General features: G+C 32.2%; 1 long non-coding RNA gene across 1 annotated transcript in view; it reads right to left on the reverse strand.

The window, feature by feature from the left end:
• LOC130670136 (uncharacterized) overlaps positions 1 to 13,355 on the reverse strand; it is a 36,469-nt gene extending 23,114 nt beyond the window's left edge. The window contains exon 1 of the long non-coding RNA XR_008990313.1: positions 13,173 to 13,355. This is a non-coding gene — a long non-coding RNA (uncharacterized LOC130670136). The remainder of the gene's footprint in view (positions 1 to 13,172) is intronic.
• Between the last annotated feature and the right edge of the window lie 634 nt (positions 13,356 to 13,989).

Here is a 13,989-nt window from a genome sequence, read left to right on the forward strand (position 1 = left end):
AGTCTACTTTTTATTTATTATTATAATTATTTTTTTTTTTTTGAACAACAAATTTTTTTGAGTTCGAATATTTTAAAAAAAATTTTTTGAGTTAAAGAAGGGGTAATTTGGACCTTGGGGTAAAATTGGCCGGCTGATATTTCAATGAAATTATTTAGGGACTTAAAAATGGAAATCGTGGAAATTTTTTTCGATGGCCCATTTTACCTCCATTTCACTAAATGTCATTTATTTTTTATTTTGCAGGCAGTAATTAATTTCAAAAATTTATATAAAAATTAACCATCGAAATTTTCAGTCAAATTAATTTTCGAATAAAAGTGAAAAATTTTTTATTCCTCTAAAAATATTTTAAAAATCAAAAATTAATATTTTTAATAAATTTAGTATCCAAAAAAAATACACGTGCAGAAGTTCTTAGTGATGTGAAAAAAAAAAAATATAAAACTGGGGGAACATTTCCGATAGACATAAAGTCACGTAAATTTTAAAAGGGGGTTTTCAGTCCTCATGTCATCTCAGACGGTGGTGTGTAAAAAAGTGTTATATATATAAGAGTAGGGTGGAGGAATATAAAGTAAAAAAGGGTTACTTCCACATGAGACGACAAAAGAAATAGATCTCGAATTTCCATGGACCTTCTTCCGTTCTCATTGCGATCTCTCCTCCTTATTTAAACTTTTTCTCTCCGTAATACTGCCACGGATGTCTTCTATTAAGGGAATGCCTTGACGCGAGTACTGCGAGGCACATTCCGAGGACACTCGCGCTGAATTCTCTAACGTCAATTTCTTTGCCGTGTCTATTTAACGTATGTTCTTTGCACACAGATGTGCATACTAACTATTCTTAGTTCATACAAAATAAATTATTTATCTAGCCATTTTCATTTTTTCATATTTAGTCTAAAATTTCAAATTTTTATCAGCTCACGAAAAATCACATTTTCAACTTTGATGGAATTTTTTAAGAATTCAAATTTTGCCGCCGAAAATTGAAATAGTTGATAACTTTTGAGTACTGTTTTGGATATGTCCAAATATACTCTGTAAATATGTATGACTATTTTAGAAAAAAAAATTTATTTAATGCCTTCATGATAATTTTGAAAGTCAGAACTTGAATTTATTTTTAAATTTCAAATTTTACCGCCGAAAATTCAAATAACGATAACTTTTGAAATATTAATAATATGATAATTTTTGAGTACTGTTTTGGAAACGTCAAAGTATACTCTGGAAATGTATATCACCATTTTTGACAAAAAAAATTTATTTAATGCCCCCATGATACTTTTAAAAGTCAGAACTTGAATTTTTTTCAACTTTCAAATTTTGCCGCCGAAAATTGAATTAACGATAGCTTTTGAAATAATAATCATATGACAATTTTTGAGTACTGTTTTGGAAACGTCAAAGTATACTCTGTAAATATATATAACCATTTTTAATCAAAAAAATTTATTCAATGCCCGCATCACAAATTTAAAAAATCCCAACTTGAATTTATTTTTAAATTTCAAATTTTGCCGCCGAAAATTCAAATAACGATAACTTTTAAATAAACAATCATATGACTATTTTTGAATGCTGTTTTGGAAACGTCAAAGCATACTCTGTAATTATCTACCACTTTGTTAAAAAAAAATTTTGCAACCCCAATAAAAATTTGAAAGTAAAAAGTAGATCTTCAATTTTCAAACCGTTTTCCTCACAATGCTTCATAAAAAATCCCCTATAATATAAAAAATAAAAAATTTATTCAGCAAAATAATAGAGCAAACTGAGCATAAAAAAAAATAGCATATATGAATTTATAATTTCCCATGCATCAGAAAATAACTTTATAGTTATTGAGAAAACACTATAGTGCACGAACCCTTTGCTTGTTCGACTGTCATTCGCGTCATATAAATCAAAATCAGTTGCATTGTAAGTCTCGAACGAACGAGGATATAATAAATAAAAAAAAAAAAGAATTCGGTCAAGCCAGGCAGCGAAACAATCACCTCGGGTACATGAGTCTTGGCGCCCAGGTATAAAAATATCGCCGAAAAAATATACATATATGTATACAATAATAAAAATAATATTTTATATATATGTAGATGGTAAGTGCCAAAAGTTTGGAGCCTCGTTTGGGGTTTTACGTATCGGTCGGATATACATATGTATGTCGACCGAGGGTACAATGTATTCAAATTGGAAAGAAGGAAGAAGTAAAAAAAAGGGTTGCCCTTTCGACGGATGATGGGTAAAAAATGCGACAGACTGGTTAACGAAGCGAGATGGTCCATTGAATAGCGTCTCAATGGGATGGATGCTGCCGCTGGATGCTTTTTCACGTATCCATTATTGTTATTATTATTATTTATATGTATCCAATGGATATATTATGTATATACATGGTAGTTTAGCTGTTTGTGTTTGCGTTAACTAGCGAGATGTGTCCCACGAACATTACCATATGTCACAAAAGATTATTTTATAGTTTACGTTTTTTTTAAATGCTCGATGCGCGCTTTTCTATTGGGAGGTTTTTCATCGGGCTCATTAGTGGTTGGCTGGAAAATTTTACTGGTATTTTAACTCTTGACTGGATGAACTGACGTAGAAAGTCGATTTGATATTTATTTGTTTCTATAACCGGTAATTCGGGAGGTAGAATTTGAAATTTTTCAAAAATTCGAGGGTTGATAATTTGAATGATTTTTAGGGGATGATAATAATTTTTTTTGTTAAAAGTTGTGGTACGGACTTACAGAGCATACTCTGACGTTTCTAAGCCAGTACTTGAAATTTATTTTTTCGGCGGCAAAATTTGAAATTTTTCCAAAATTCAAAATTTGATAGTTTTAATTATTATTAGGGGATGATAATAATTTTTTTTGTTAAAAGTTGTGGTATGGACTTACAGAGCAGACTCTGACGTTTCTAAACCAGTACTTTAAATTTATTTTTTCGGCGGCAAAATTTGAAATTTTTCCAAAATTCAAAATTTGATAGTTTTAATTATTATTAGGGGATGATAATAATTTTTTTTGTTAAAAGTTGTGGTATGTAATCACAGAGCATACTCTGACGTTTCCAAAACAGTACTTGAAATTTATTATATGATTATTCATTTCAAATTTAGCGCCTATTTGAATTTCGGCGGCAAAATTTGAAATTCTTAAAAAATCCAAGTTTGACTTTTAAAATAATCATAAGAGTACTATATAAATTTAAAAAAAAAAAAATAGTCATATATACTCCTAGAGCATACCTTGACGTTTCCAAAACACTACAAAAAATTTATTTTATAATAATTATTTCAGAAGTTATCCTTTACTGTAATAATTTTTTTAAGAATTTGAATTCTAGGGTTTCATTTTTTGGTCGCTTTCAAATAATTATTGGGTAATAAAAAAATGTTTTCAGCTGAAACTAGTGATATATCATCGGAATATATACTCAGACGCGTATATATTTTAAAAATTACTCATAAATATTTTTTTAGAATAAAATAAAATTACAAGACAATAAATTAGTCAACTTTGATGTCAGCTTTTAATGGGAAACAAATAAACCGAATGAGACAGAGAGAAGCGAGATAAAAATGTAAAACAGGTAGCAATAGAGTTGTAAATTTTAATCGGAGCCTTGAAGCTCAGGAGTAGTAGCAGCAGCAGGAGTGGCAGCAGTGGCAGGAGATTCTCATTAAAGTAAAAGTTTGCGTTGGCAATGACGGTTCTTTGCTCTCGCTGGTTGTTTTCTTCCTTAAGCTAAACGAACAAAAGAAGTCTGACACGTTTCAAATGAACGCGCTACTTGTTGCTTAGACAAAGACTTGCCGGGGGTCGTAGGGGGTTGGGGTTGGGGTTGGAGCCGGGGCTGGGGGTTAAATCTGTGCCGTTGAGCGAGCGAGGTAAGAATGAGCGAGGATTGAGCCAGCAGAGAAAGAAAGACGAAAATAAAAGTTAAGTGGAACGAGAAAACTGAAAGTAAGTAAGGAACGAGGAAAGAATGATGGTGGCAGTGCACCGCGAGCAGTCAGCACCCGCACTGGGGGAAGAGAAAAGTCCTCAGTGTCGGAGCTTCGTCTTCTTTTTCATTTTGTTTTCATTTTGTCGGCGCGAGCAAGAAGACGGGGTTCAAGAAGTCGCAATTAAAAATATAGTTCAAGGTTGTCACTCCCACCGTCGCCGAGCCAGAGGCTCAGTCTCTCTCTTTCCTTCGGAAATTGTGTCACCGAGTTCTTTACCCTTACACTCCTTCTTTTTACTTTTTCTTACTATCATTATTATTTTTCTTCATCTTACTTTACTTTCACTCTTAAACGACGTTTTCATTATCTTCCGTCACTTAAATAGTTTTTTCATTTTAACCTCCAGAAAACTTGTTGAGTTTTCGTTATTATTATTATTTTCATTTTTTTTTTTCTGAGCTGAAAAGTTTTATTTTAATTAATAGGCTCTCTATTTATTTCAATTTTTATCAAAATTAGGTTGCTTTTTATTTTTATTCTAATAACTCCTGCCAACTATCGATGGAAATATCGGACAAAATCAAAGACAAGACCAATAATTATTGATTTTCAATTTTAATCCCAAGTACTTCCAATAATTTTAAATTTCGATCCCAAATACTTCCAATAATTTTCAATTCTGATCCCAAGTACTTCCAATAACTTCTAATCTGATCCCAAGTACTTTTAATAATTTTCAATTCTGATTACAAGTACTTCCACCAAGTATTGATTCTTAATTTTGATCCCAAGTACTTCCAATAATTTCCAATCTGATCCCAAGTACTTCCAACAAGTATTGATTCTTAATTTTGATCCCAAGTACTTCCAATAATTTCCAATCTGATCCCAAGTACTTCCAACAAGTATTGATTCTTAATTTTGATCCCAAGTACTTCCAATAATTTTCAATTCTGATCCCAAGTACTTCCAATAATTTCCAATCTGATCCCAAGTAGTTTTAATAATTTTCAATTTTGATCACAAGTACTTCCAATAATTTTCAATTCTGATCCCAAGTACTTCCAATAATTTCCAATCTGATCCCAAGTACTTCCAACAAGTATTGATTCTTAATTTTGATGCCAAGTACTTCCAATAATTTTCAATTCTGATCCCAAGTACTTCCAATAATTTCCAATCTGATCCCAAGTAGTTTTAATAATTTTCAATTTTGATCACAAGTACTTCCAATAATTTTCAATTCTGATCCCAAGTACTTCCAATAATTTCCAATCTGATCCCAAGTAGTTTTAATAATTTTCAATTTTGATCACAAGTACTTCCAACAAGTATTGATTCTTAATTTTGATCCCAAGTACTTCCAATAATTTCCAATCTGATCCCAAGTACTTCCAACAAGTATTGATTCTTAATTTTGATCCCAAGTACTTCCAATAATTTTCAATTCTGATCCCAAGTACTTCTAATAATTTCCAATCTGATCCCAAGTACTTTCAATAATTTTCAATTCTGATTCCAAGTACTTCCAATAAGTATTGATTCTTAATTTTGACCCCAAGTACTTAAAATAATTTTCAATTTCGATCCCAAGTACTTCATCATTATTGGATTTCAATTTCGATCCCGGGTACTTACAATAATTATTTATTCTAAATTTTAATCCCAAGTACTTCAAATTTTCAATTTTGATCCCAAGTATTTCCAATACCATTGGAATCACTTCTAATAATCCACCCTCAATTTAAAAAATAAAAATAGACCATAAATATATTTATAAATATTTTCTGATAAAAATCTACATATTTATAAATATATAAAAAAAAAATTTATTATTGATTGATTTCTTTTCCCGGCACTCAAGTTATGCGTCCCCACGTATAAATAAACGTTGAGAAAAAAAAACGGCCTTTCACCCTAACTAAAAAATATAATCTAGCAGGTATCTGCCACCTATAACTCAACCTATACCTATATCTATACCTATATATATTGAATATCGGAATTATTTTTTATTTTTCCGTCTACCTGAGATGCGGAGACATCCCTACGGATTTACTCTCCCAGTGTCCCAGTATCCCTTTATAGAATCCTGCACACGGATACACCTATCACCGCGGAATACTGTACAGAGCTCACCTGTGTCGACTACAGGATTATATTTGTCGTAGCTTGGCACCCTACTGCCTGCAGGTTTTTCTCACTGACAGAAAAATACACCGTGCGAAAGAGACGACCCGATGGCAAATAAAATTTGTTTGGAGTAAGACGGCAATAATGGAAAAAAAAAAAAAAAAAAAAAAAAATACCTACCCAAGTTCTGACAATAGAAAAACAACGTTATTGGCTTTTCACAATAGTATTTACCGAAAATAACCAATTTGAAGGGATAATCAGTAACTCGTGGCACTTGAAAATAATAAAATAAGTGTTATAATTCCCTTACAACAACTACTCGAGCCATTACTACATTTTATTACTAAATCCTGACATTTATTATTTAATGGCATTCCGTGTATTTTACCCCTTTAGTCGTTAAAATTTAAGTTATTTCAATTAACTCGGAAATTTCAGTTATTATGTTATGGAAAACACTTGGAAAATTATCGTTATGGTGGTTTTCTATTTTTTTCTATGAATAGAGACTCGAAGGAAGTGGAAAAGCTTTGAATTTTCATGAAAAAATTTAAGGATTTTTTTTTCTGCCGGTTTAAAAAAAAATTTGGTGAAAATTTTCAAGTTTGGTGTTAAAATTTTGGTAATTGATTATTTTGATTAATTTTCGTAATTTATTGAAGAGAATTTCGTCATAATGGAAAATTTACTGAAATTGAAAATATGAAATTCGAAAAAATTGTGATTTCTGGAAAATTTGAGAGAAATTTTCTAAATATTGTGGAAAATGAATTGATAATAAGATTTTTCTTGCAATCTATTAAAAATGTATTTATGTTGATTTTTAAAAATTTGTACTGCATGTTTTTCCAAAAACAAATTTCGTGAAAACTGAAAAATGTATTTTTATTGAAATATTTTCCAAAAATCATGCATTTTTAATCAAAATTTAGTCGACAACTTTGAAAAATGTAGTGATTTTGAGAAATTTTCCGAAATTTGTACTGCATGTTTTTCCAAAACCGAATTTCGTGAAGACTGAAAAATGGATTTCCATTGAAACATTTTCCAAAAATCATGCATTTTTAATCAAAATTTAGTCGGAAACTTTGAAAGATGTAGTAATGTTGGGAAATTTTCCAAAATTTCTACTGCATGCAATTCCAAAATCAAATTTTGTGAATACTGAAAAATGTATTTCTATTGAAATATTTTCCAAAACTCATGCATTTTTAATCAAAATTTAGTCGAAAACTTTGAAAAATGTAGTGATGTTGGAAAATTTTCCAAAATTTGTACTGCATGCATTTCCAAAAACAAATTTCCAAATGAAAAAATGGATTTCCATTGAAATATTTTCCGAAAATCATGCTTTATTAATCAAAATTTAGTCGAAAACTTTGAAAAATGTATTTCCATGGCTTATATTTTCTATATCATTTTCCTGCCTGGAAAATGACGAAGAAAAAAAAAAAATATTAATAATTGAAGATTTGAAAAAGAAATATAAAATTTAAATATAACAATCGAGAAAAGCCAACGGCAATAGTTTTTTCCTCGGAACTTTTACCTTTGGGAGATATTTCATGATCGTGAATCCTCTCTGGGTTCTACAGCTCGTCAAAACCGTCCCTCGTATTTGGATTTGTTCTCGAGGGTGATCCTGACGATCAGAACCAGAAGAAAAACCTTGAGAAGGAGAAGATAAAGGAGAAGAAGACGAAGCAAAAGCAGAAGCTGAGGCAGAGGATAAAGTAGAGAAGAGTGAGGTTGAAATTGGGGTGTTTTGGGTATGGGAACGGCGTGCTTGCAGACTTGAAGGAGGTCGATCGTCGACGGGATAGGACGTGCCTTCATTTGTTTCAACGGGTACGTCGGTGGGTGGTTACGTCACGCGGTGTGCCGTTGGCATGGTAACCCTCTGGGCTCAAGACGAGAGGGGGCTTTATACTACATTCTGTCAGTTATAGGACGACGTACGAACAACGATACGACGTTGACATCGAGAACGCGTGCGCATCTTGCTCTCTTGTGCTCCTAGTTCCGTTGTGTTCTCACACCACCCTTATCTCAAATACATTCTGGCCCACACCACCTCATTCTTCACCCACCCATTCCGCCCCCTAAACATCATTCACCCTCCCGCCGTTTCTTCTTCCGCTGATCCCCGACTCGCGATCCTCTGCCACGACAAACTCGTCTGATAACTCAGAAATGTCCAGACTCACGTTTTTTTCATTCCGTCCCACGAAAATAAACACAAACTATTTTTTAATCTAAATCTTTATCCAAATTCCAGAAAATCATTCTTGGGGTCAAACTTCAAATATTTATAACTCCCGATCTAATCACTTTAGAAAGTCGATCAAAAAACAAAAATTACAGTCCAAAGTCTCACCTTCCCCCTACAAAAATCCAATTCACCAAATACCCACCCCCAAAAAAGTTACACCGCCATTAACAAAAAAAAATACCCAAAAAAATGATTTTTCCAACTTTGAACCGCGACACTTCTCATAAAAAATTTTTTTAAAAAATTTTGATTGCCACCAGTCGAAAGCTCAGACTTTTCTCTACAAAGTACTTCTCTGGATTTATTTAATAACTTTTTTTTCTCTCAGCAGCCCAAGCCAAGTAAACATCTTGCGCGTTGAACTTTACGAAATTAACCAAAAACGGGTTTTTAAAGCAAACAAATAACTAAATATCAAATATTTGTTAACAGCCTGGATAATTTTTATTGTACACTCGGAATAGTGACTGTAGCAGTAGTAGGGATTGTAGTACAGAGGTAAATTTAAATTAGTTTCAAGTTAACTCGAGCAATTGGCGGCGTCTACTTCTCTCTCATCTACCTCTGGATTCTATATATGTATGCATGGAGTTTCCCATTTTGCCTCATCCTTTATCGTGAGGTTGGCTTGCCTCTGACGCAGGAACGTCGTCAGCCGGGTCTTCCGTTCCTTCTACCCTTCATCCTCATCATGTCGACTCAACGAGCCCCAGCAGTCAATATGGAGAAGTCTCTCTCTCTTCCTATATATATATATATATATATATATTGTGCTACACACTACACACTATACACATCACATATATACTACTATTTACTTTGAACTATGTACAAGGTACTTGCTTGAAGGCAGTTTCAAACTCTGTCGTAGAAGGGTTTCTTTGTAGGTTTCGAATTGTTCATGAAGCACTATTAAATCACTTTGAAAAAACTATTAAATATAAATATGTATTTTTAAAAACCAGGTCCTCGTTCTTTCCCTTGCCCGGAATAATTAAAAAACTGCCCGAATTTCGAGTCAGAACTGACGGTTTCGGATATTAATTTAAATAACGCGGGGTATTAATAAGGAAATTTTGAAATTAACTGGCTGTAATTGGACAGAATGGAAGGTACATTTATAGATGTGTAAGGGCGTGAATATTACCGGAAATTAAAATTTGCTGCTACATTTATTCCTTGTTATCCGCGACGTTGATTAATTCTAAAAATTATTTTATTTAATTATTTCCTTTTTCATTGAATTATTTTTTTTTTATGTTTTTCCAATTTCATTAAAAATGTGATCGCACTCTCTAAACATGAGTAAGTGCAAATAAGTGAATATTCACTAATTCCAAGTGCAAACCGAACCACTTATTTCAAAAAGTCGTTCGATTGGCACTTACACAGAAAAAAAGAATTTCTTGGCGCAAGAAATATTTTGTATTATGAATTGAAGACAAAAATTTTTCTTGGCTCAATAATTTTTTTCTCGCCTAAAAAATTTTTTTCTTGTTCCGAGAAAATTTTTTCTTACCCCAAGAAAAGTTTTGTTTTCACTCTATAATACAAAAAATTTCTTGGGTCAAGTAAAAATTTTCTTAGAACAAGAAAAAATTTTTTGCGCCAAGAAATCCGTTTTTTCTGTGTAGAATTAGTGAATATTCACTTATTTCACATTCATGTTTAGAGAGCACGCAAATAAAAAATCTATATATATTAAATATAAAATAGTGTGGGGTAATTCGGACCTCTGAATTTTCCATTAAAATTATCTAGCCCTAAAAAACTGAGGTAAGTCGGGCCCAAAAGATTCAATAAAAATTTTTCCCCACCTAATTTCGAAACGAACATCCCATCTTCTATATCCACCAGTATTTTATTTTTTTTTTTTTCGAAAGTGTCTCATATTGCCCCGGTCTTCTTTCAATAAAGGACGTAGATGGATAAGGAAGTAAATGAAAGAAATGAAAAAAAAATTTAAGAAGCATTTGAGCATATGTCTTTTGCATGGCTTGCGTACTGAGACGTTTCGAAGCATCTTCGACACATGAATGTATATAAATGTACAAAATATATAAATATATATGTGTGTATGTGCAAATAAAATTGCCTGCTAGCGTTTTCATCCCCAAAGGCGCACGACATCCATATACCGAATTTTCTCGTTCTCGCTTACTCGTTTTCTTCAATTTCTCGTACGTACTCTACTCAGTTGTCGAGAATACTATGCAGTGTAGTCTGCAGTATGTTGTGTGCATGTACTATTTATATATATGTAGTGCTTTGAGTGTATCGGGCACGTCGACGGTTCAGCTTTACTCTTGCTACTGTACTGGCGCTTCTGGGAGGACTTTGAATTGGTTGCCGGCGGCTTAACGTCTCTTCCACATCTAGAGCTTCGTTCTGGTTACTATGCCTTCTCTTATATGTTATGCCTCTATGTATATATACTTATATACGGACTACGTTTCTCTAGCTTACGCCAATATGTGCCAATTTTCCTCTATCCTAGTTTAAATCGCGATATATTAAGCTTTAATAATCTCTGCGCTTGTCATTTATCTTTCAGCCTTTTTACCCCACTTTTATTTATTAATTAATTATTTTAATTACTTATTCTGCTAATGACGATAAACAGTCGGGTATAGAACTAACTACATTTCTATTAATTCATTTTTTGCCAATAATCAAGTCAGAATGGAAAATTTTAAAAATCACTAATTTCGAAATTTGTTCATCTCAGAAATTAACGCAGGACACAATTTTTTAGAAAAATTTCCATCTAAAGATTTGAAAAAAAATTAAGTTTTTAATTTTTTACCGAAAGTTGCAATTTTAAAAAATCACTAATTTCGAAATTTTATTCATCTGAGAAATTAACGCAGGACACAATTTTTTAGAAAAATTTCCATCTAAAGATTTGAAAAAAAATTAAGTTTTTAATTTTTTACCGAAAGTTGCAATTTTAAAAAATCACTAATTTCGAAATTTTATTCATCTGAGAAATTAACGCAGGACAAAATTTTTTAGAAAAATTTCCATCTAAAGATTTGGAAAAAAAATTAAGTTTTTAATTTTTTACCGAAATTTGAAATTTTAAAAAATCACTAATTTCGAAATTTGTTCATCTGAGAAATTAACGCAGGACCAAATTTCCATCTAAAGGTTTGAACAAAAAATTAAGTTTTTAATTTTTTACCGAAAGTTGCAATTGTAAAAAATCACTAATTTCGAAATTTTGCCATCTGAAAGATTAACGCAGAATAAATTTTTTTTTACTCTTGTAAAAATCTACTTAATAAATTTTCCAATAAAATTTCCATCTGTAAAATTTTGAATTTCGAAATCGGAAAAAGTGAATTTTTCTAATAATAAATAAATATGAATCTAACGATAGTAATAAATCAAAAATAAAAAAGTACCGACGGACAACTGACCTGAGAGTTGTTTAGGCTAACCCTTGACCCCAGTGACCGTACTCGTGACCCAGAGCCGAGAGAATAAAAAAACTCGAAATACCCGAGTGCGACTACAACCACGACAACAGGAAACAGAACGAAACCGGCTCTGGGCACTCGTTTGACCTGCACTCCTCACAAATAACAATAATAATGTGCGCACGCGGTCACTCCTTCGTACGTCGGCACGAGCCTGATTTATGCTCTCATCTCCAAGGCGGTTTTGCCCATCATTTATGCTCATTATTTATCACAATTTCACTTAATGTATACACGACCTGATATTTCTAATGCCGTCACTTAAATTCACACATATTTTAACCCACTATTTCATTACTTTCATATTTATTGTTTACGTAATTAGATTTAATATGGTCAAATGACTTTTTTATGACCAGTGGTCAGCTCGCTCGCAGTGGGCGGTCCCGACCTTATTTTTATATATTTAATTGTCCGAAAATGACCCTATTATAGCCAAGAACCCAAAGAAATTATACATAAATATGTTTCTGGACAATAAAATTATTGACGGGCCGTAAAAAATTCAGTGCCGGAAAATATTTTTCGTGGAAATTAAAATTTTATTGGACGAAAGGGGGGGGGGGGTTTAGCAGTTTTGTCGCGAGGATTTATTGGAGACAAATTTATTCGAATTTAATGGCAGATATTTCGTCGCGAATGATATTGGGGGGAAAGTGAATGAAAATGTGACGAGTTTGTCGGAAAACTCCATCAAAAAGTTTAATTTCGATGTCTCCTGAGATAAAGAAACATCTTAAGTATAACAAATTTTGTATAACTTGAAATGCCGCTTGAATTATAAATATGCTCATATATTTAATATGAAACTGTAGTACAATTTTGTACTTCTGTCAGAATTTTAAATTCGGTAACTTTTTTTCTATTTACTTTAGCGAAAAATTTTTTCCTCAAAACTTGTAGCCAGAATTCCAATCTTTTGAACGCTTGAAGCCAATTTCCAAAAAATTAATTAATTAAAAAATTATTCACTTACCATTCAAAATAACAATAATCAAAAAAATTTTGCTCTAATTTCGAAGCTTCAAAACTCTACTTTCTTATCATTTAAAAAAAAAATATCCAACACATAATTTGTAGCTCGAAATCTCAGCTTTCGAACCCCGTCGCCTGATTTCAAAAAAAAAATTTATTCAAATAATTACAAGCCAACAAACAAAATTACAGAGTCAAAAAAAATAAAAATAAAAATTTAAACGGCCGCAGTTTTTATGAAAAAAATTTTTTTTTGAATTTTAATTTTCAGGGCTCGAAAGATGAGACTTTTTGCCACAAAGTACATCTCTGGCTTAATTTTATCAGTTAATTAGACTTACCTCCACTTAACTCAAAAGTCGCAAACAGACAAGACAAAAACTAAAAACAGCTAGTAAAGTATAACAAATCCGATGTTACTGGCATGATGCCCTCGGAAAGACTAAAAGTGTAAGGGTTAAAATATTCCAGAATATATAACTAACTCAAACGCATGCATACATAAAATAGGGGGTACCATGTGACGGGGCCCCGACACGCGGATCCATTGTGCGTCTGTGTGTTTGTAAGTTTTTTTATTCGGTCCCAGGTGGGACCCCCTCGAGTCCTACGCAAGTATATAGCTTCTACATACATCCATTCCTTCACTCGTCTTCCGTCCTTACCTGGCTATGAATGGGGTGCTCATGAGCAGTCTCTGACTTTGGATCAAACTGTACCCTCTTCTCTTCTTCAGTTTACTCTACTCTACTCTACTCACCGTCTGAATGCATTGACGCCAGGTTTATTGGTTATCGTAATGTGATTTTCATGAGCAGATTGCCCGACGACGCATCATATATTCTCAATAGACGTCGTATTATTAATGATCGTCTAAAAATATCTATATACTCGAGGATTAATAGACACACTGTATACATATGGATGTCGTATATATAAATATACATAAATCTGTTTATGTAACACTGATTTATAACAAAGCGATTTTCGCCGGAAAATACGATTTTATGCTACGGTTTTACTGTCATCAATAATTGTCTTGTTACTTTTTTATTTTTATCACTCATAAAAAATTTTTTTTTTTTTAAATAAGCAGTGAAAAATTTATGAAGAACTTCAATCAAAAATATACAATGGAGCCAATTAAAAATCTAGGGG

Source organism: Microplitis mediator, chromosome 6, assembly GCF_029852145.1.
Source record: "Microplitis mediator isolate UGA2020A chromosome 6, iyMicMedi2.1, whole genome shotgun sequence".
Classification (NCBI taxonomy): Eukaryota; Metazoa; Arthropoda; class Insecta; order Hymenoptera; family Braconidae; genus Microplitis; species Microplitis mediator.